At 34.4% G+C, this 23,403-nt stretch overlaps 1 long non-coding RNA gene across 1 annotated transcript in view; it reads left to right on the plus strand.

The window, feature by feature from the left end:
• The window catches only part of LOC118017048, a 109,777-nt gene that overhangs the window by 59,465 nt on the left and 26,909 nt on the right, over positions 1 to 23,403 (plus strand). The window contains exon 3 of the long non-coding RNA XR_004681040.1: positions 10,202 to 10,267. This is a non-coding gene — a long non-coding RNA (uncharacterized LOC118017048). The remainder of the gene's footprint in view (positions 1 to 10,201; positions 10,268 to 23,403) is intronic.

Below are 23,403 nucleotides of genomic sequence, written 5' to 3' on the forward strand. Positions count from 1 at the left end.
TAATTCTCTCTCGGTTGAATTTTCTATAAAATGGGGGTTATAATTTCACAGGGGGTTTTTATCAAGATCTAGTAGGATAATGTCTTCGTGTGCTTGGCCTAGTCACAGGCATATAGCAGTTATTCAATTAATGGTCACTGTTTTTATTTTTTATTTTTTTTTTTCACTGTTTTTATTTTTAAAGTTTATTCAGATCTTCCTGACTTCTATGGAATTTTCATTGTGTTTTACCCTGTTACCTGTAAAAGAAAAGATGTATAAAAACTTAAAGACTTTAAGCACTACCCATTCTCCTTCTTCTGTTCACTTCTGTGATATACATTAAATTAAATTTGCTGAAAGTTGCTGTGGGTACCTCAAAACAATACAATACAATATTTTCAAGTTTTTTTTTTTAAGGATTCTTAAAAAGGTGCTCAAACATGTATTTCAAATGGGCAAGATGAAGTGGGCAAACTGCTGCCTTAATTCAATGAGAAGAAATATTAAGAACACATAAATTTTAAAGGGGTAACACAAATATCCCCTTACTTTGGATCTTTCAGTTCTGGGTAGAACGGTAGCTCATAGCACTTTCCAAATAGGCAATGCAGCTAAGGCCATGGGAATTATAATTAGATTTTTAAAAAATGAGGTCAGTATCAAATTTTTACACTTTTAACATGCCTGACGATCTTACAAGGAGCAAGTGTCTCTCAAGACAGAATTGACATGGATGGCTGGGCTTGGCAACCATGAGAGCATGAAGAAATGTACCTTTAAGAGCAGTTGAAATTGACCCCTCTTATCAGCACCCATCCCATGGAAACCTTGTTCTCTGGAGTTTGGATTCCCTAGCTCAGAGATTGCTTCAGCTATATTCAAAATAAAGACTGAGATCATGCACATCAATTTCACTTAATTAGCTTTTTACATGACTTTCATTTCTGTTAAGTTAGCTAATTAGCAACATGCTTCCAAATCAACTCTCTTACTCCTCTCTCTTAAGTTCACAGGCTTCTTCACTCTCATAGTCACTACAATCAGCTCTGTTAACGTCTCCTCTTTGGCAATGATTCAGGTTTGAGGGTAGTTCCCCATTGAGATACAGTAGCTGTACTATTAATTTTGTTCTATACTTTTCTCTCTCCAGGAAACAAGCTATTTAATTCGTGAGATCGCTTTGAGGCAGTGTGTTTATGTTGTTGAGCAGATTTATGTAGTGTCTGTATTGAACAGCTGAGTATGCTGGCTGGAAATTACTATACTTGCCACAGATATGAATTTTATTTTTTTAAATGTTTTATTTATTTATTCATGAGAGTCAGAGAGACAGAGAGAGAGAGAGGCAGAGGCAGAGGGAGAAGCAGGCTCCCCACCTAGCTGGGAGCCTGATGTGGGACTTGATCCCAGGACCCTGGGATCATGACCTGAGCCGAAGGGAGACGCTTAACCATCTGAGCCACCCAGGCGCCCCCACAGATATGAATTTTAAATAAAATTTTTCCAGTGCCTATTTAAGCAAATGAAGAGAGTCCTCTACATTACCAAAATGGATGGTATCTTGTTTCCATATTTTTTTCTTAAAAAGAGGTGTGATTATATCTTTGTGACAGAACTTCCATCATTGTTGAATGCATTGTTAAGTTAAATACATTTTGGTCGATCAGGATATTTGTGTAAAATGACTGATAGTGTTAGACTCCCTAACTCCTTCCAAACAACCATATTGAGAAACTTCTAAATGATTCCCAGACTATATCAAAGCTTGTAATCAATCTTTTGATTTAACCAAATCGGTCAATTCGTTGTAGAAGGAAAATCACATTTTTCTTTCAGTACCCATAGGTTTGATTTTTTTTAATATTTACATAGAAAATTTTAATTAATTTGTAACTTATTTTGGTATAATGTGTGAGGTAATTAGTATGTTAATTTTTGTTTCCAAAAGTTAGCAAATTATGTAAGTCATCAATTGACAGATCTACCTTTTCTATAGAGATGTCATTCTATCATTATGCAAATTGATTTTTAATTCTACATAAACTGTCATCAGAACTTGTGTCTCTCCTTTTGAATATAACTGAGAACTACTTAAATTACCCATTTTGGTGAGGAATGCAGAATATGAACTTCAAAGGATCTGGAACCAGTATCCTTTCAATTTGGATTTACCCATTCATTTTGGAAGGGTTTAGTAAATGTTTGGTATTTTATCACAAAGCAATACATTTGCCCTACACAGCATACAGTTTCAAGTACTAAACATTAGCCTTGATGAGTAAATGCCAAGCATAGTCAAGATACCCAGTACTGGTAGGGTATTGGAATAGCTGGAAGGAAATTTTCTACTATGATTTACCCAAACCTTTGTTATCTTATATTCATACAATTTAAAAAATTCCTTTCATAGAATTACTTTAGTAAAGGATTGCAAATGATACCATATTGAATAACAATGAAATGCCATTATTAGTAAATCCTAAATGTGTAATTCATCAGAGAAAAAAAGTCATTTAAAAAAAAGTATCATATCAAGTTGACAGAAATGTGTCAATTTGTGGCATATCGATAATTCCATATGTAATAACTCATTTAAAATACACAGATTATTTTCTTGTGGGTGATATTTGAGACTCTCAACAAGTGGTATATTAAGTAACTTTAGTGGTGACAATGATATATGAGAGTAGAGATGGATATTGAAACAATTTTGGTTCAAGCTTTGAGTTAGAGCAAACAATAGCCTTCACAACTTAAAGGAAGAGTTAGATGCCAAGTCAGAGAGTATAATAAAAACTCAGTATGCAAACATATGGGGTTTGCTAATTTGATATAAATTAAGATTTTTATTATTTGAGATTCAGTAAGCCCATGTCTCTAACCAGAGGGAAGAGAATAGTCTCAAATGTCTTGTATTTTTAGCAGAGCAGAAATGCTGGTAAAGACCAGCATTATGCAGTAACTCACGGTGGAAACCTGTCTGAATTGTCTGGATAAGATAGTTTCACAATGTTAAAACCTCTGATTTTGGAATCTGACTGAGTGCCAAATCCCAGCTCTGCTACTTATTAAATATACCACCTTAGGCAAGATACTTAACCTCTTGGAATGTGGTGGCCTCATATATAAAATAGGGATAATGAGATGTATTTCAAAGCATTATTAAGGATTAAGTGAAGTTATCATTTCAAAGGGCCTAGCTCATCTCCAGGAAAAAAAGAAAGCATTCAATAAATTAGTATCATCTCAGGTTAATTGTAATCCCACAGAAGGCAGGAGTCAGGTCTTATATTTCTTCCATATCTTTCATAGGGTTTATCGTACTGTTCAGCAAAGGGTAGGCCTTTCTCTGCATACTTATGAATTTTGTCATGTACTGACAGATTTCCAATATGCTATTGGGATGTGTCTTCACATAAACTGTTGACTAAATGTAACTACATTGAAAATGCAGATTTATTATTTGGAAAAATAGGTTTGTGCCAGTTTTTCTCTTACAGAAATAAACATAACTTTGGGTTACAGACAACCCAAGAAGGAGATTGAGAAGATTCTCTGTCTTCTCCATTTAAGGAAGGCCAACTGTATGATGAAAAACAAAATTGGGTTCAGTGTAAGCTACTCAGCTGCTATTTCCTTTTCTTGAGGATAATATCTTTTTAGACCTACGTAAACTGTTACCCAATTTCCTTCCTCCTTCAGCAGGTTTGTAAATCAGCTAGCTGTGGAAAACATTGTGAAGGCTTTCTCTCAAATGTTCTTACACCTCATATGGCTGTTTAATAAAACACATCCTGCCCACAATTGAGAAAGTAACACTGGAACTTTACTAAGAGCTGAATTCTGGAAGGATATATATTATGTTTTTATAAGACACTCATCTGTAGTGTTTATCTCCATGCTTATGGCAACTTTTGTTTTTCTTTAAAGTAGGCCAAGTTGTAGAGACAAGAGGAAGAGGATTATTTTACTATATACCATCTCACTGACAAGAAGTTATGAATTTGATGGTATTTCTAATCCTGATGAGCAATGTTCTTTTTGTCATGCTTTCTAGGAAAGACATATAGAGCAGATTTATGACAGCCAAATCATTGGTGCCTCTTTTTATCTAATGATAAACCAGTGGTAACAATCACACACAAAGTTGATTAAACTGCTCAAATGACTTAAAAACCAGTTCTCTGAGTACTTCTATGTCATTTATGTCTGCTTATATTATTGAAATACATATTTATGTGGCTAAAGAACACAGACACGGTGTTCTTACAAGAGTAATCATTTTACAGATAAGACATTAAGACTATTTCAGAATTTCTCTGATTATAAGATTACCTCATGTTTGCTATAATAACATATGAGAAATATAGAAAAGTATAAAGAGAAAAGTAATGTTACTCATATGGCTACTCTCAGAGACAGCTGCTATTAGAATTGTTACAGTTACTTCCAGTATTGAGTGGATAAGTCTGAGTGTGTAGATTTATTTTCTCTCCGAAGTATAGCTATACTATAACTACTATGTGGATTTTTTCTCCAAATAATAATTTTGTGCAATATTTGAAATATTTTTATTTTCACTTGTTAACAATTGTATTTCTAAAACACTACATAATCTTGCTGATAGCTTCAGAGAGATTACAGAGAATTATTGCCTAGGATATGCAACAAATATTTTAACTCTCTGCTTTTTTGTGCACTTAGTTATTTTCATTGTGTGTTCTCTTCATCTCATTTACATCATCATGAACAGTGCTAGAGTCATTTGTATTCAATCTGAGTACATTTCAGATTACTTCATTAGGACAAATTAGTTAAAGTGGAATCACTGGGTAAACTATGATGAAAATATTTCAGACATTTGATTCTATATTACCTAACCTACTTTCAGAAAAACATGACAATTTATACTCCTAACTGTTACATATGAAAGAGATATTTCACTCATTTCATGTCACTGTTCCATAGAATTTATGTAGGCAAAAATGAAATTTGCTTTAATTTGCATATTTTATAACTTCTAGTCAGACTAAATATGTCTGCAATATCACTGGCTATTTTATGTCCTCAATTTAAAAAATATTTCTAATGGAATATGTTATCTCTTGTATATTAATGTGTGAGAAATTTTGTATGTAAAAGATAATCACTTTAGTAACTAAACACAAATACTTTTTTCAGCTTGTTTTATCTACATTTTAAAGAATTATGTTATATTCTTTTCATATCATTTTATCAGTCATCTTTTCACTGTTACATTTTAAAAGAATATTCTCAATTTTAGTCACATATTCACCTTTACTATCTAACTCCAGGTTTTTATAGACTTAATTCAACAGAGCATATTGATAATCAATACTTGTTTTGAAGACTATTAGAACTAAGTTTAAATTCTGTTTCTACCACTTTGATTTTTTTGAAAATTAAAAATAGCAAAACAGTGGATCTGTAGTTTTTTTACACGTAATTTTAAATTAAATTATGTATACAAAGCTCTTGTGCCTCACACATTTAAGCACTAAATTACTGATGTCATTTATGATGATAATAATTTATAAAACTTTGGGGCGCCTGGGTGGCTCAGATGGTTGGGCGTCTGCCTTCGGCTCAGGTCGTGATCCCAGGGTCCTGGGATCGAGTCCCGCATCTGGCTCCCTGTTCAGTGGGGAGCCTGCTTCTCCCTCTTCCACTCCCCCTGCTTGTGTTCCCTCTGTGTCTCTCTCTGTCAAATAAATAAATAAAATCTTAAAAAAAAAAATTTATAAAACTTTAAACTCTGTGTTCATGTAGGCATTTTGGTTTTGTGGGTTGTGAGTGGAACTTATGTGAGCAGGTCAGTGTTTTGTTTTTTGGTTGGTAATTAATTTGTATTTTATCTCTTCTTTAATATTGAAAAAAATGCTATTTCTGTTATATGAATGTAATTAATATATTAACCATTTTTAAAAATGTTTTATTATTTCATCTCAGAAATACACTGTGCATGTTTTTTATGAATTCTCATTTATCATATTTTTAGATTATAATACTTCCTTTAGGAATCTTAAAATCTGTATTCTTACTAGTAACAAGTTTGTATTTGTCCCTTTTGGGGCTTTTTTTGGTTTGGTATCAGAATTTAGGATAATTTTTTTTTTAATTTTATTTATTTATTTGACAGAGAGACACAGCGAGAAAGGGAACACAAGCAGGGGGAGTGGGAGAGGGAGAAGCAGGCTTCCCGCCGAGCAGGGAGCCCTATGCGGGGCTTGATCTCAGGACCCTGGGATCATGACCTGAGCCGAAGGCAGACGCTTAACGACTAAGCCACCCAGGCGCCCCAGAATTTAGGGTAATTTTATATAATAAGTTGGTTTTTAAAAATCTTTCTTATATACACTATATGTAATTATATATATTTATTATTATACCTTTATTTTTTCTTATTTGTAAAAAAAACTAATTTCTGCATTTATGTAGATTGTACCATATAAGACCTGCTTCATTTTTATTAAAAAATAAAAAAATAGTGCTCAGTATCTCTGGGATTCCCATATCAGACTACATTTCAGGACTACCTGAGAAGCATTATACTAGGCAAAGTACCCGAAAATTTGTATTTTTCCAAGTTTTCTGGTTTATTATATGTATACTAGTTCTGAAGACCTGAGTTTTAGAATCATTAAGCAGTTTCTCTTAGTGTTTTTTACTCACAGTTTCTTGTGTTTGTGGTGTGCAGGCGTGCATGTGTGGAAATTATTGCTAGAAAATCTTGTATCTTCTGAGGATTTTTTTCCATACCAAGGGGGAAAAAGTAACGATTAATTGAATCTCTCTCTCTCTCTCTTTTTTTTTTTTTTCCATTTGGCTTTGGGAAGCCTAAAGACAAGCCTAAGACTTAGTCATAGTAAGCTTCTTTCCATACTGCCTATGTGATCTCTTTTTGTCTGACTTTGACCCTATACTTTCTCTTCTATTGATTCTGTCTTCACATATGTAGTACGCTACCACTTAACTTTAGCTATTTTATAATTTATTCTTAAATATGAAAATCTTCAAATACTAACAAGGTCTATGAAGAGATTTTTTTTCTGTTATTCTCCACCATATCCCCAATACCTTGAGCAGAACAATGCCTGATGTATGGAGTGGCATTCAGAATATATTTGTTGAAGGAATACATAAGACAGTAAATTAGTGATTGTGGAATGAGGTGAGAATTTAATAAAAATACACAAAGATGCTATCTTAAAAATTAGTAACAGAAATTCACATCACCTTCTCATTATTTACCTTGTCCTCTCTGTTTTCTGTTTCTAGAATTCTTGTAAGTATGGTCAGTTGTATCCATCTCTTTTCTCGGAACCATCAGGGATGAGGCTGTATTATTTGTGATTATTTAAAACAGTTTTAAATTATGTGTTTAAATAGTCCATTGAAATAGCTTTTACTCAAATTGCAGTTGCTCTAAGACTAATAATTTCCCCTTGAACATTATCTTACTCATTGCTACATATATAAAATGACACAGGCTTATTTTAGCACAGAGTGAAATGTTTCAGTGAAAATTTAGGATAAAATATGAGTGTGAAGAAGTGCTGACAGTATAATATATTGTCCTAACAAGCATAATTCTAAGAGTAAACCTGTGAGCCATTAAAAATCTAAGCCAGGACAAGAGGCATAAGCTAGGATGACCCAGGGTAAACTGAAATGTGAGGTCACCCTAGTCTAAAGTAAGCTATGGCACTGAGATGTTGCTTTTGGAGAAAAGCTTTTGGCTGTGTCCCCAGATATCTGGGATATAAATTAATGCTTCTCTGCATAAAGGGGCGTTGGTGGAAACATTTGTGAATCTGCTGTGATCATGGTGTTTCTAAAAAGCAAAATGGAGTATTCTTCCTCTGTTTGTCTAATTCATTCATATTTGTCATTTAAGTTCAACATCTGAACTCAAGTCCTCCTATTATAGGCACTTCTAAGAACTACACAGCACTGGATGGAGTTGAAATTTTGTGTTTATTAATTATTTAATTAACCTCTCCTATTTAAAATTTATGTACCGTGAAGGCAGACACTATGGTTTTTTGTTCATTTACCTGCTGGCTATTGTGTCCCCTGCAGCCACTGTAGTGCCTGACACAAATAGGTATTAAAAAACGTTTAACAAATAAGGAAGTGAATAAATGAATCTTTCATGTTTTACTCACTCTCATTACATGTGCTCTAAGAGAGCTTTACTTCTATGGCATTTAAAATGCTTTCTAACCCAACTTTCATTTTTTTCTCTGTCAGAGTCCCTAAGAACATATATATGTGATGTAAGTTTATTAATTGTGCTTTTTTCAGTTATTCAGAAGAAAAGAAAGAGATTGTAATACCTTTTCCCTACCGAAATATATGTGAGAAATTCATACAGTTACTTATGGTCAACTATTGTTTTATCATTATTCTAATCTATGTAGCCATGGTAAAATGATATCATGGAATAATTCTCAAAATCTAAACCAAATTCTCAAAATCTAAAATCAAAATCATATTCTCCCATGTCCATAAAATGAAAGTGGTCAGCAATGATGTCTTCTGTTTTGTTTTTGTTTTGGTTTCAAGCTTTTATTTAAATTCTAGTTAGCTAACATATAGTATAATACTAGTTTTAGGAATAGAATCTAGTGATTTATCACTTACATATAACACCCAGTGCTCATCACAAGTGCCTTCCTCAGTACCCATCACCCATTTAGCCCCTGCCTACCTCCCCTCCAACAACCCTCAGTTTGTTCTCTATAGTTAAGGGTCTCTTACGGTTTGCTTCCCTCTCTTTTTTTTCTCCTTCCCCTATGTTCATCTGTTTTATTTCCTAAATTCCAGAAATGAGTGAAATCATATGGTATTTGTCTTCCTCTGAGTTATTTTGCTTAGCATAACACTCTCTAGTTCCATCCATGTCATTGCAAATGGCAAGAATTCATTTCCTTTTTTATGGCTGAGTAATATTCCAGTGTGTGTGTGTGTGTGTGTGTGTACATATGTATATGTAGTGTGTGTATGTATGTATGTATGTATATATATATATATATTACAACTTCTAAATCCATTCATCAGTTGATGGACATTGGACTCTTCCCATAATTTGGCTATTGTAGATAATGCTGCTATAAACATCAGGGTGCATGTACCCCTTTGAATCAGTATTTTTGTATCCTTTGGGTAAATACCTAGTAGTTCAATTGCTGGGTTGTTGGGTAGTTCGATTTTTAACTTTTTGAGGAACCTCCATACTGTTTTCCAGAGTGGCTATACCATTTTGCATTCCCACCAACAGTGCAAGAGGGTTGCTCTTTCTCCACATCCTCATCAACATCTGTTGTTTCCTGTGTTTATTTTAGCCATTCTGACAGGTGTGAGGTGATAGCTCATTGTAGTTTTGATTTGCATTTCCCTGATGGTGAGTGATATTGAACATCTTTTCAGGTGTCTGTTAGCCATCTGGATGTCTTCTTTGGAAAAATGTCTATTCATGTCTTCTGCCCATTTCTTAACTGGATTATCTGATTTTTGGGTGTTGAGTTTGATAAGTTTTTTTATGGATTTTGGATACTAACCCTTCATCAGATATGTCATTTGCAAATATCTTCCCTCATTCTGAAGGTTGCCTTTTAGTTTTGTAGCAATGATGTCTTTAAACTGCTTCAATATTATGCAGACTTGGATATAAGAAATGAGTGAAGAAAGAGCTATCTTCTGAGTAAATTTTGACTTCTTACCACATTCTGAATAGAGTTGAAGAAAGCTTCCAGTGGAGAGCATATCTCGTAAGCTCCAAAATGAATTAGAATCTAGTAATTTTGTTTGTCACCTCATTGGTTCTAAGATATTTATAGTTAGAGGTTACTGCTTACTTATCTTTTTAAACTTCAACTTATTAAAAATCTGTAAAATGAAAGCAGAATAATAATCATAATAAAGTTAACTTGTTTTAGGGAAAAATTTTGAAAATTCTATTGAAAATGATAAAGAACTATGCAGTTATGAAGTATTGTTATTTGGCAATAGGTTTTATACACACACACACACAACCTGTTATCTTTAGGTTTTTTTTTTTTTTTTTTCAAAATGTCTTTCTTTGCAAACAGTTCTCTTAATTCTTTATACAAATAATGCTTTATTCCACCTGTGAAAGTAGTACTACAGGTCACAGACTAAGTCACAAGACTTTATTTTCTTTTAATTTTAACAGAGCAGCTTCTGGCCTTCTGGCAGAAAATTCAAACCATTTTGTTGGCAGCTACAGGATTATCCCTTGGTGAGTCTGTTAATGGGATGTTTGAGTTTACGTGCACTCTTAACCACCATTACCCTATAGTATATATTCTTCTTTCCAGGGATTTTCTATGTTGACTACACATATTGGATTTTTTTTTAATTAGTTTTACTACTGAAGGAAAAAACCCCCTAAGGAACCATATTTTATTGGTAGCTCATGTAAGTTATTTAATCCCAGTTGTATATACTCCTCTATCTTAACATTGACTTTTTTGATCTGCAATTTTACACCTCCATTTCTTCTCATACTATTGAGCTTTTCCCTGTTGGTTATATTACTTAAGTTTTCTTTCTATAGTATTTGTAATTTGACTGTATAATGCAATTCTCCATGAAATTTTCAGAAAAAAAATAAGAAAAAGTTAAACAGAGATAATGTGGGCTCTTATGGAGGATTGTTTTCTGGATTATTATTGTTATTATCATATACATTAATTTCTTCCATATCTATTAAAGACATGAAATTATTTCATTAATAAAAGATCTTATGTGGAAGTACAATAAGCCAGCATGTGGAAAATAAATGAAAACTGGGAAGTTCCTAAACCTGAGTTGGGGCCTTGTAAGAAAAGGATATGTAAATAAAATGATGACAAATCAGTCTTGTTGTGCAACCCAATTCCACTTTTGGATGTTTCAGGGCTTTCTATTACAATTGTTACTTGTCTTATTCACGCTAATTGGACTGGACAGATATGATTATGACTCATATACATGAGAGCTGAATAGTTGGAATAAAATATATAACTATAGTAATAGTTTAAAAAATTATTTAACAATTTAGGCGCCTGGGTGGCTCAGTCATTAAGCGTCTGCCTTTGGCTTGGGTCATGATCCCAGGGTGCTGGGATCGAGCCCCGCATCGGGTTCCTTGCTCGGCGGGAAGCCTGCTTCTCCCCCTCCCATTCACCCTGCTTGTGTTCCTGCTCTTGCTATCTCTCTGTCAAATAAATAAATAAAATCTTTGAAAAATTATTTAACAAAAATAATAATAATAGTACATTCATTAATTCGCAACAACCTGTGAGGAGATAATCCTTCATGTGTTTCTTGCATTTCTTTGCTTCTTGAGAGCAGAGGTTATAATTGCCTTTTTTTTTTCTTGATTACCTTCTAAAAAAAGTTTGTGTATGTAACAGTCTTGGAAAATAGATATGTCTCCCTCCTGAGCAAAGGGCTGGCTTGTGTTTTGTCCAGTACAATAAAGATCATGTCTTCCTATAGGACAAAGGTTGGGTTCACTTGTAGTGGGTTAAAAAAATACTGGAGTTTCTTATACCCAGGGACTTTCAGCTCTAACACAAATCCACTATATGTGCAGCATCAACCAGGCCTCTCCATCTCACCTGATGAGACTTTAGTGGAAAATATAAATGGCATGTGCCATGGATAATTAAGTTCTTTGTCTCTGACCCAGGAGTCTCTTCTCTTACACCAGCATCCATAAAACAGGATTTGTTTCAAGTACATTTGTTTTCAGAACTTTCACAGTTTTTGACACACCTGTAAAATAAAGTAGGTTCTAATACTAGATACATTTTTAAATGAGTAAACTAAGGCACAGTGAGCTTAAGTAGCTTTTCCAAGTTCATACATAGAACGAAGAAAAGAGCTCAAATTGAGACAGCTGGCTCCAGAACCCATGGTTTCAAACATGTCACTACACTGCTGGTCACATTTACTTCTAGTTTCTCTAGTGGTACATGGTTCTCAATAAGTTGACTATAGATTTACTTAACAAATGGTAGTGACTGTGAGATGAATTTTGACCTTATACTTCATTATACAGAAGTCTTAAAATATTCTTCCCAAGGAATGGCAAAATTCAATTTTCAACTATGTTTTCCTAATTTTTTAAAATCAATTCTACTCTTCAGGCCTCTTCTTGAGCATCTTACAAATAACTGACAATATCTACTCTGCAATGATCCAATATCCAATATTATTAATTTTAAGGAAGATTTGATGCTGTCCTCTAAATAATAACACTTTTTGTTATTCCTTATTTTCATGAACCCCTTCTCTGAAACACTTCCCTCCTTCTCGGAAATTTTTCTTACTGCTGTACTACTTTCTACAGGGGACATTTACTGATTTTGCCTTCCCCACCTTGGTTACCCCTTCTTTGTATAACTGTTCATTACCTTGACTTTCTGGTCATGTAATTTGAATAAACTGTACCCTCCCCTCCCCCTTTAGGATGGGGCATATATCATCCACAACTTGCCAGTGAGACTCCCATATTGCCTTCCCCACAGTGACTGGTTCAGAAGTACAAGTGTGAACAAAGCTCATCAGTCAAAGGTAGTGGTCATCAATCTTGAAGTTTTGCTTGAACTGCTGGTAGAAAAGCCAAACTGTGCTTGAGTTGGCTAGATTTTGGAAGAAGCCTATGTCTGCCAGTGGCCATTTTGGTCTTGAGGAAATTTCCTTCCTAAGAATAAAGACAACACAAATCAAAGCAGGACCAAGATATAGAAGGTAAATTTTTCTGACAATAGTGTTTGAGCACCTGGATCTAGCTATGCTATGTTTTAACCTAGAAATATCCCTGGATGTTTTAGTTTTGTCATGCAGTAATGCTCTCTCCACACTTATTTTCCCCTTAAGCCACTTTGATTTGGAACGTGGCTACTTACAGCATTCTTCAGATTTTTGTGCAGTCCTAGTTTCCTTTTTTCTAAAATTATATATTTTCACTTGATTTATAATTTCCCTGACTTTAGAATGTTATAATTCTGTGGTTTTTTTTGACTTTTTGATTTTAAAATATCTCTAAAGATTGTGTCCCCTTGGAACAAGAAAACCAGCAGAACTTTCTTTATGTATAACTATTTAATATTCAATCATACATGGGTTACAATAATATAAAATATATCACAAATAAGTAAATGATATAACAATAATTATGCAGGACAATAAACTGATGGAAATATGAATGAATGTGGTAAAATCCCATATTTACTCAACATTTAACACTTTGCTTTAAATAATACAGTCCTGATCTTACCATTTTGAAAACAATATATTAGGTGAATTTATGGTATACTCAGTTTTGCATTAACAAACATGCTGTGCTAACATATCAATATATTGCTTATAGGCTTGTTTCTGTTATTCAATCACACATGAAAGATAAAGATCGTAATACTCCTCTGCTTATCAATCTATATCTATCTATCTATCTATCTATCTATCTATCTATCTATCTATCTATCTATCTATACATATATATATATATTTTTTTTCCGCCCCTGGTGAACAGAAGTACTCATGAAGGTGATTTGCTTCTCATTTATCCTGAAAAATTACCTCTCACATTTGGATAGTACAGCATCCTTGGATGCTTCAAAAAGTAGTAAAAAGTTTCAAAAAGACTGAATGCATTCTCTCTTTTAGCTTATATGACTATTCTGCAAGATAAATGAGAAAGACACTAAGACATCCATTTTGCATACAAGATAAATGAGCCAAGTATTTCAGTGAAGTCTAGAATACAGATCTTTAGTTGCTTAGTCCAGCATAACTGTAACTGCAACACAAATAGAAAAAGAGTTTGAAGTTGGTATATCAAATAGAAATATCCTCACCTAAGCATTAAATCTAATGCATTTCATGTATATTATCATCTCTTTAAGGTGTACAGCCTAGGGCAGGGTCATAGCTGTCATATTGTATTACATGGTAGAAAATAAAAATGCAGAAGACTCACTGATCTTTTGAATCTTCAAATATAGAGAGTATATTGCAACATGCCAGGCAGTGTTTGGGGATGAAGGCTCAGTGGTAAACAAGTCTGACTTTGTTTTGAAAGATAATCTTCTTCTATATTTTTATACCTTTATTATATCTACTGGAAAAGGATCTATTCTCATATTCAATTATTCCTGGTATATAAGCCTAACTCAAAGGCCTAGTTAACTAGGAAATCAAAGGGACCCTATAGGGCCTTGGATGTGCACATAAATATGTTTTTGAGCAAAGTAAAACTATAAAAAAAGAATGTATAATCTTGTCTGAGTACAAAATCATATCAGAAACAAACAAACATGCATACAAACACACAAAACAGCATTTTTGGCTCTGGCAGCCGCCCAGGTGAGCACACAGTTTATCTCTCTCATGAAAGAATATTCACGCTAACCCTTGAAGATTTGCTGCTTTTTGAAGAGGCTGCTTTTTGAAGGTGTGGTAGGCACGATCTTTCTGCTTACTACATGAATAGGAACGGAGTGTACATACATATAGCAACATAGCAAACCCAAATGTCAGTTTTCAAGCACAAAGACTTGCTGCACCCAGACTTCCAAATGTGCTGGTTACGTTCACCCTCCCTGCTGTGCTCTGAGAAGGAGAGGCACCACAGGGATCAAAATTAAAACACTTAATTACTTCATGCTTTAAATGCAAACTATCTGTGGAAAACAGCAGGCCAATCTTTTTTCCTATCCACTCAACAGAAGGCTCTTTGGTCCCTGGACAACTCCACTAATCATTTGTGTTTAAATACTTTTCAACTGCCTTGCATTCTCTCTACAAACATCTTTACCCTCTCTTGGAAAGGCCTATACACTTGGTTACTATTTAACCACTTATCTATTGAAGTAAATGCCTGAGAATTAAAGCTCCCTAGAGCTGGCTGATGAGCTTTCACACAGAGTGAGTGTTGTAACACATCTGGAAATAAAGGCTAAGGGGAAAAGGAGGCTAGATGGAGTTTCCAAAGGCACTTCTTGGAATTTGCAGAATTGCCATTATAAAATGAAGTGTTTTCAGTGGAATCAAATGTATATTTCATTAATGACATTAAAATTCTTAGGAAATCTTGATAATCTATCCCAATGTCATTAGCAGAGAATGACATTGGGATAGATGTCTTAAAGGCTTAAAATAGACCATGATAACTGTAGAAAAACAACTGAGAAAATCCTTCAAATGTATTATAGATTTTAAATTTGCATATTTCAATTGCTCTTTATTCTTTTATCTTTTTGTTGTTGTTGTTGTTTAAGGTTAGCACACTGTTTTCTGAGCATTTCAACGTTTATTTTGTAAGTTCTTCTATACTTATAGCAATGATTTGAGTCAGGAAATAACAATTATCTCAGTTTTGCAAATAAGGAAAATGCACAGAAGTTATCTTGGCCTTCATTTGAGGTCACACAATTAATTAGTGCAGAAAGCAAACTAGAATACAGATTTTTTAAAGGGCCTAGCCTAAGACATTTTCATTAGAGTGAGGGGCTTCTTGAACACTTATTTGTATCGTCATTATAAAAATATATATTAAATGCAAATATGTAAAATTGACTTCCTGGGGCTTGGGAAAAGGCTCTTAGGTAATTTGAAAAGAGTCTTATGGGAAGGAAAGCTGTTCAGATTATTAAAAAAAAATGTGTAAATTGAGACACATTAACCACATACCGTAATCACCAATCAAACACAGTATGTACATGGGAGAAGTCCAGAGTGGTTGGAAAGGCAAGACAAAAATGGAATGGTGAGGAAATGTGGGAGACAATGTGCTCCTTCAAATCTCCTGAACTTAACTTTCTTTTCCAAATTGTCTCTGATCGCTGTAATTTGTGGTGACAAGGGTCAGCAAAAAAAAGCATCAAAGATCACAGTACAAAGGTGAAGGGATTCACCCTGCTTTTAAAATCTTAGTACAGAACTCTGAAATCTTCTAATTAAAGAACCAAGATAGGCATCTACTCGACCTTTACTTTGACATCTTTAAATTTAAAAGCGATTCAACTCACTCCCACACTCAGGTTAATTTTCACTAGAAGAAATGATTTTGACAGTTTCAGAAAGTCAGATTAAGCTCATATAAGGAAAAAAGAATAAAATTGTCTTCTTTTACTAATAGATGTATCCTCCAAGATGAGATTTCCTGAAAGCTCTAGAACTTGCCAGGATACCAGGACTATGTCAGAGCATAATGTGCAGCCAGGGGTTCAGAATTAGGCATGGAATCAGAAGTATGTGTGTAGCCCATCCCCATCAAATCCTATCCACACTATGAATTGTCCATATGATCTTGAGAGAAATATTTAAACATCTCTGAAAAGTGGTTCCTTCTATAAATTCAGGTATTTATGATATTGGTAGTGGGCTGAATAGTGGCCTCCCAAAAGATATGTCATTATGCTAATCCCCAGAATCTGTGAATGATACCTTATTTAGGAAAAGGGTCTTTTCAGATGTAATTTATCTAAGGATCTTGAGATGAGATCTCCCTGGAATATCTGGGTGGACTCTAAATCTAATGACAAGTATCCTTATAAGAGACATAAAGAGGAGAGACACACAATAGAGGGGCAGATTGTGTGACAATGAAAAGAAAGACCGCTGTGATAGGGTTATAAGCCAAGGAACACCATAAACTGGAAGAGGCAAGGAGTGGATTGTCCCTAGAGCCTTTGGAGGGAGTAAGACCCTGCTGACATCTTGATGTTGGAACTCTGGCCTCTAGAACTGTAAGAAAATAAATTTCTGTTTTTAGTCAATGAGTTTATGGTAATTTGCTACAATAGCCACAGGGAACTAATATAACATTAAATGAAATAATTGCAAAGAATGTACTTAGCATAAGACCTAGAACATAAAATGTTTTTGGTAAATGGAAGTTGTTATGTAAAGCCTGAGAAGTATATAGAGCCTAGAACCACTGCCAAAGGATGTGTGCACTTGGAGGTTTCTTCCTAGTGAGCACTTTCTATTTGTCAAGTATACATTATATAGTTTCTCCATCTAGCTATAACAAACGTAGATATTACAATTTCTTTTGACAGACAAGGAGCCTAAGACTCAGAAAAGTGAAATGGCTTGCCCAAGTTCTTATAAAAAGGAGGAGCATCAAGATTCACTCAGGCCTATCTATGGGAAAAGCGTTTACTGTCTTTTTTCCATGTTGCTTTTGCAAGATACATTGCACTGGAGTGGCGAGGGGATTTAGGAGAGATATTAAGCTAAGGCCTGCAGTTCTGGGTAATAAGTTTGTCAGCCTTACTGGTGATGGCACAGTGGAAAAATCAAGGAATGAAGCAATGGAATAGATAATGGGAGGTGTAGATAAAACTGAGAGAGTTAGAAAGAGACCAAATGTGAAATTGGCAAACATTTCCTAAACTAACTGTAATCTTGTTAACTGGAGGCCAGAAATGGGTGGAGGTAAATTGTATAGGTTGTTAAATGTTTCAACACTGTCCCAGGCTGAATTCTGAGATGGTCCTCAAGATTCCTGTCCCTTGATGTACTTTCTGAAGTCAGCCCAGCCAACAGTCAGCTATAGGACATGTACCTCAATCCTACAATGATGAAGGGATAAATTTTGCCAACAACCCGAGTAAGCCTCGGAGCAAATCCCTTCCTAACGAAGCTTGCTGATATGAATGCAGCTTTGTGAGAGCTTGAGCAGAGGACTCAGTTTAGCTGTGCCTGGACTTCGGACACACAGCAACTGTGAGGGAATAAATGTGTGGGAATTTATAACACAGCAATTGAAAACTGATGCAGACACCTCTCAAAAATCAATTTTTTGGTTTAAATATATACTTTACATGAAAAAAATCGGCACTATGCTACAAACTAGTTTAGACCTCGCAGGGTTTATCAATAGTGCTGGACACTTAGGTTTTGCCACTCTCTGTTTTGTTCTCAGAAAATGTTCATTCCCTGATTTCATACCCTCACAATACATCCTTCCACCCACTGAACATATTATTAACACTGTCAACTCTGGGCCATGAAGTCTGAATGCCACCTTTATACACACATGTGCATATACACACATACACAAACACATGCCAGGTGCATACATGAACACACACAATACATACACACAAACATGCCGTCATTGCAGTCTGGTAACATGTGTTACGCCTTTTTTACCTGCATGACAGCCATGTCAGTCCTTATCTTATTCCTGTTTCTCTTTAGTACTAAAAACACACTTAGGGCCAAATGTACTCCTGCAGTTGTATAGTAATGTACTTTTAACATTTTTATCACATCATAAAATATCATGGTGATGGTACTTTAAAGTTCAACTGCTGCATTATTAATAGGAGAGGTTTTGCCTTTCCAGAAGCATCCTGAATTTGTTGTGATCCACAGTCATTATAGCCCAATAAATATGATGTGAGTCAGATTAGAAATGCAAAGAATTTGGTGAACTCTGAATATATTAGGTGCACTTTGAACCATTTACTGCCACAATTGCAGTGATGTTATTTCAAAAGAAGCATCTTAGATCTTGAAAGCAAATCTTTTTAACACCATAAATGGTTGCCCTATCTTGAAGTAAAAATAACAGATTTATTGGCAAAGGTTGTAACATGTTAATTTCATATTTTAATTTTCCAAACTCTGGTAGCGGAATACAGAATGACATAGTTTGAGCATAGAGTAATGATTTAAAGTTCAGCATGTTAATGTGATCCAAATAGTTTTTTATAGCTCAGATAGATTAATTTGTCAAGGTGGGATCAAAAATCTTTATTTCTCTGGATGGAATTAATATATTGATATATTTTTTATATAATGGGGTAAAGTATCGCTGAATAAAGATGATAAATTAGTTTTGATTTACAAATATATTTTAAACAAGTAATTCACAAAGTAATGAAACACAAATCCATACATGATGCAAATAAAAATAATGCCAGTAGACTAATCGTACAAAAATTTTCCTAATCAATACATAAAATAATATTTGGAAATGTTATTAACAAACAAAAGCCCAAGTGTGAATAACTAAAAGCAATCAGTCATTTATCATCAATTTAGCAAATATTTTCAAGGATTATAATAAGTTTTGTCATGGAAATAATGAAATGGGTAACCTATCTGAAACTGTGTATTAATATAACTCAAAAACCTGGAAAATATATATATACTTTGATCCAATTATTCCAATTTTTCACTTGTAATTATAATTTCCAGAAGACAGTACAGCAAAGTTACAAAATCTTAAAAGCAAAAAAATAAAAAAAAGATTTGACAATTCAATTTATTTAAAAAAAATAATGATGATAATCTATTTTAAATAGGACATAATTCAATGCATACTATGTCATTCTTGACAAAGATAATTAATTGGTAATATATAGGCATATGTATATTTAATGTAAACACTCAGGATGAATAATTTCTCTGACATCAGCTGTAGCAACTTTGCTGCATGATTTTATGCTCAGTTCTACGTTTTCCATTTTTAAAATTCGTCTTCATTTTTTCTAAGTATAAATATAATACATGTTCCCTGTAGAAGATTGAATATATAGCTCCAAAGAGAAAAGGTTTCAAAATGAAAAAAATAAAACTTGCTCTTTTAATTTTAAATGACCTTTGCACTATGAAATTCATAAATATTTTCCTACTGATTTGGAAATATTTTTTTAATTCTAACATTGGGTATATTATATAAAAAATGACTCCTGGATGTTTTTTAGATAATATCCATAGTCTCTGTAGATAGAAAACATTTTGAAATCCTGCTTCTTGGCCTGCTCAGGTAAATATTTATATGACTAGTGAATAAATATAGGCATTTTTAGCTGTGATTTAGTGACTTCTTTTCAAACTTTTCAAAGGATTATAACTGTGGCTAGTATTTCATGATAGATTGAAAGTAGAATTAGATCTCATGTTTCTATATATCTCCAGCACCCTCATCACATATTAAATTTGAGGTGAGAGATATTTTTTCCAGATTTTATTTTTTTTCTTATTATTAGACTTACAGGAAGAGAATTATTATTCTTTATTATTATTAGACTTATAGGAAGAGAATTTGAGAATTCTATTCAAAATTTACCTTGACAAATTAATCTTTGACAAAAGAGGCAAGAATATGCAATGGAAAAAGACAGTCTCTTTAACAAATGATATTGGGAAAACCGGACAACAACACACAAAAGAATGGAACTGTACCGCTTTCTTACACCATACACAAAATAAACCCAAAATGGATTAGGGACCTAAATATGAGACCTGAGATCATAAAAATTTTAGAAGAAAGTGCAGGCAGTAATTTCTCTGACATCAGCTGTAGTAACATTTTTCTAGACATGTCTCCTGAGACAAGGGAAATAAAAGCAACAATAAACTATTGGGACTACATCAAAATAAAAAGCTTCTGCACAGCAAAGGAAAATAATAAAACAAAAGATAACCTACTGAATGGGAGAAGATATTTGCAAATGACATATCCAATAAAGCGTTAGTATGCAAAATATATAAAAAACTTATAAAACTCAATACTCAAAAAACAACCCATTTTAAAAATGGGCAGACGACATGAACTGACATTTCTGCAAAGACATACAGATGGCCAATGTGTACGTGAAAAGATGCTCAATCACTGATCATCAGGGAAATGCAAATCAAAACCCCAATGAGATATCACCTCACACCTGTCAGAATGGCTAAAATAAAAAACATGAGAGACAAGTGTTGGCAAGGATGTTGAGAAAGAAGAACCCTCTTGCCCTGTTGGTGGGAATGCAGACTGGTGCAGCCACTCTGGAAAACAGTATGGAGGTTCCTCAAAACATTAAAAATAGAACTACTCTGTGACTTAGTAATTGCACTACTGGATATTTACCCAAAGAATATGAAAACACCAATTCAAAAGGATATATGCACCCCTATATTTATTGCTACATTATTTACAATAGCCAAATTATGGAAGTAGCCCATGTGTCCATTGATAGATGAATGGATAAAAAGATGTGGTATAGACACACACACACACACACACACACGTACATACATACATACATACATACATACAATGGGATATTAGTCAGCCATAAAAAAGAATGAAATCTTGCCATTTACAGTGATATGGATGGAGCTAGAAAGTATAATGCTAAGGGAAATAAGTCAGTGACAGAAAGATAAATGCCATATGATTTCACTCATATGTGGAATTTAAGAAACAAAATAAATGAACAAAGGAAAAACAGAGAAAACCCAAGAAATGGAGTCTTAACTATATAGAACAAACTGATGTTACCAGATGGGAGATGGGTGGGGAATGGGTGAAATGGTGATGGGGAATAAGAGTACACTTATTATGATGAGCACTGAGTAATGTATAGAATTGTTGAATCACTTTATTGTACACCTGAAAGTAATGTAACACTTTAGTTTGATTATATTGGAATTAAAATAAAAAACTTAATTAAAAAATTGACTTTGAGAGGTTTCCAGTATAAAATTGGTTTTCCCTTAGGATTTTGATGGACTCCTGTCTCACATTGAGGTCTTTCAACCATTTGGAGTCTATTTTTGTGTGTAGTGTAAGGAAATGGTCCAGTTTCATTCTTCTGCATGTGGCTATCCAATTTTCCCAACACCATTTGTTGAAGAGACTGTCTTTTTGCCATTGGACATTCTTTCCTGCTTTGTCAAAGATGAATTGACCATAGAGTTGAGGGTCCATTTCTGGGCTCTCTATTCTGTTCCATTGATCTATGTGTCTGTTTTTGTGCCAGTACCATACTGTCTTGATGATGACAGCTTTGTAATAGAGCTGGAAGTCCAGAATTGTGATGCCGCCAGCTTTGCTTTTCTTTTTCAACATTCCTCTGGCTATTCGGGGTCTTTTCTGGTTCCATACAAATTTTAGGATTATTTGTTCCATTTCTTTGAAAAAAAGTGGATGGTATTTTGATGGGGATTGCATTGAATGTGCAGATTGCTCTAGGTAGCATTGACATCTTCACAATATTTGTTCTTCCAATCCATGAGCATGGAACGTTTTTCCATTTCTTTCTGTCTTCCTCAATTTCTTTCATGAGTATTTTATAGTTTTCTGAGTACAGACCCTTTGTCTCTTCAGTTAGATTTATTCCTAGGTATCTTATGGTTTTGGGTGCAATTGTAAATGGGATTGACTCCTTAATTTCTCTTTCTTCTGTCTTGTTGTTGGTGTATAGGAATGCCACTGATTTCTGTGCATTGATTTTATATCCCGCCACTTTACTGAATTCCTGTATGAGTTCTAGCAGTTTTGGGGTGGAGTCTTTGGGGTTTTCCACATAAAGTATCATATCATCTACAAAGAGTGAGAGTTTGACTTCTTCTTTGCCGATTTGGATGCCTTTTATTTCTTTTTGTTGTCTGATTGCTGTGGCTAGGACTTCCAATACTATGTTGAATAACACAGGCAGCAACCTCTTTGACCTCAGCCGAAGCAACTTCTTCCTAGAAACATCGCCAAAGGCAAGGGAAGCAAGGGCAAAAATGAACTATTGGGACTTCATCAAGATAAAAAGCTTTTGCACAGCAAAAGAAACACTCAACAAAACCAAAAGACAACCAACAGAATAGGAGAAGATATTTGCAAATGACATATCAGATAAAGGGCTAGTATCCAAAATCTATGAAGAATTCATCAAACTCAACACCCAAAGAATAAATAATCCAATCAAGAAATGGGCAGAAGACATGAACAGACATTTTTCCAAAGAAGACATCCAAATGGCCAACAGACACATGAAAAAGTGCTCAATATTGCTCGGCATCAGGGAAATCCAAATCAAAACCTCAATGAGATATCACCTCACACCAGTCAGAATGGCTAAAATTAACAAGTCAGGAAACGACAGATGTTGGCGGGGATGTGGAGAAAGGGGAACCCTCCTACACTGTTGGTGGGAATGCAAGCTGGTGCAGCCACTCTGGAAAACAGTATGGAGGTTCCTCAAAAAGTTGAAAATAGAGCTACCATATGATCCAGCAATTGCACTACTGGGTATTTACCCCAAAGATACAAAAGTAGGGATCCGAAAGGGTACGTGCACCCTGATGTTTATAGCAGCAATGTCCACAATAGCCAAACTGTGGAAAGAGCCAAGATGTCCATCGACAGATGAATGGATAAAGAAGAGGTGGTATATATATACAATGGAATATTATGCAGCTATCAAAAGGAATGAGATCTTGCCATTTGCAACGACGTGGATGGAACTGGAGGGTATTATGTTGAGCGAAATAAGTCAAACAGAGAAAGACATGTATCATATGACCTCACTGATATGAGGAATTCTTAATTGCAGGAAACAAACTGAGGGTTGCTGGAGTGGGGGGTGGGGTGGGAGG

This window comes from Mirounga leonina, unplaced genomic scaffold (genome assembly GCF_011800145.1).
Source record: "Mirounga leonina isolate KUSES-001 unplaced genomic scaffold, KU_Mleo_1.0 Mir_168, whole genome shotgun sequence".
In the NCBI taxonomy this organism is placed as follows: Eukaryota; Metazoa; Chordata; class Mammalia; order Carnivora; family Phocidae; genus Mirounga; species Mirounga leonina.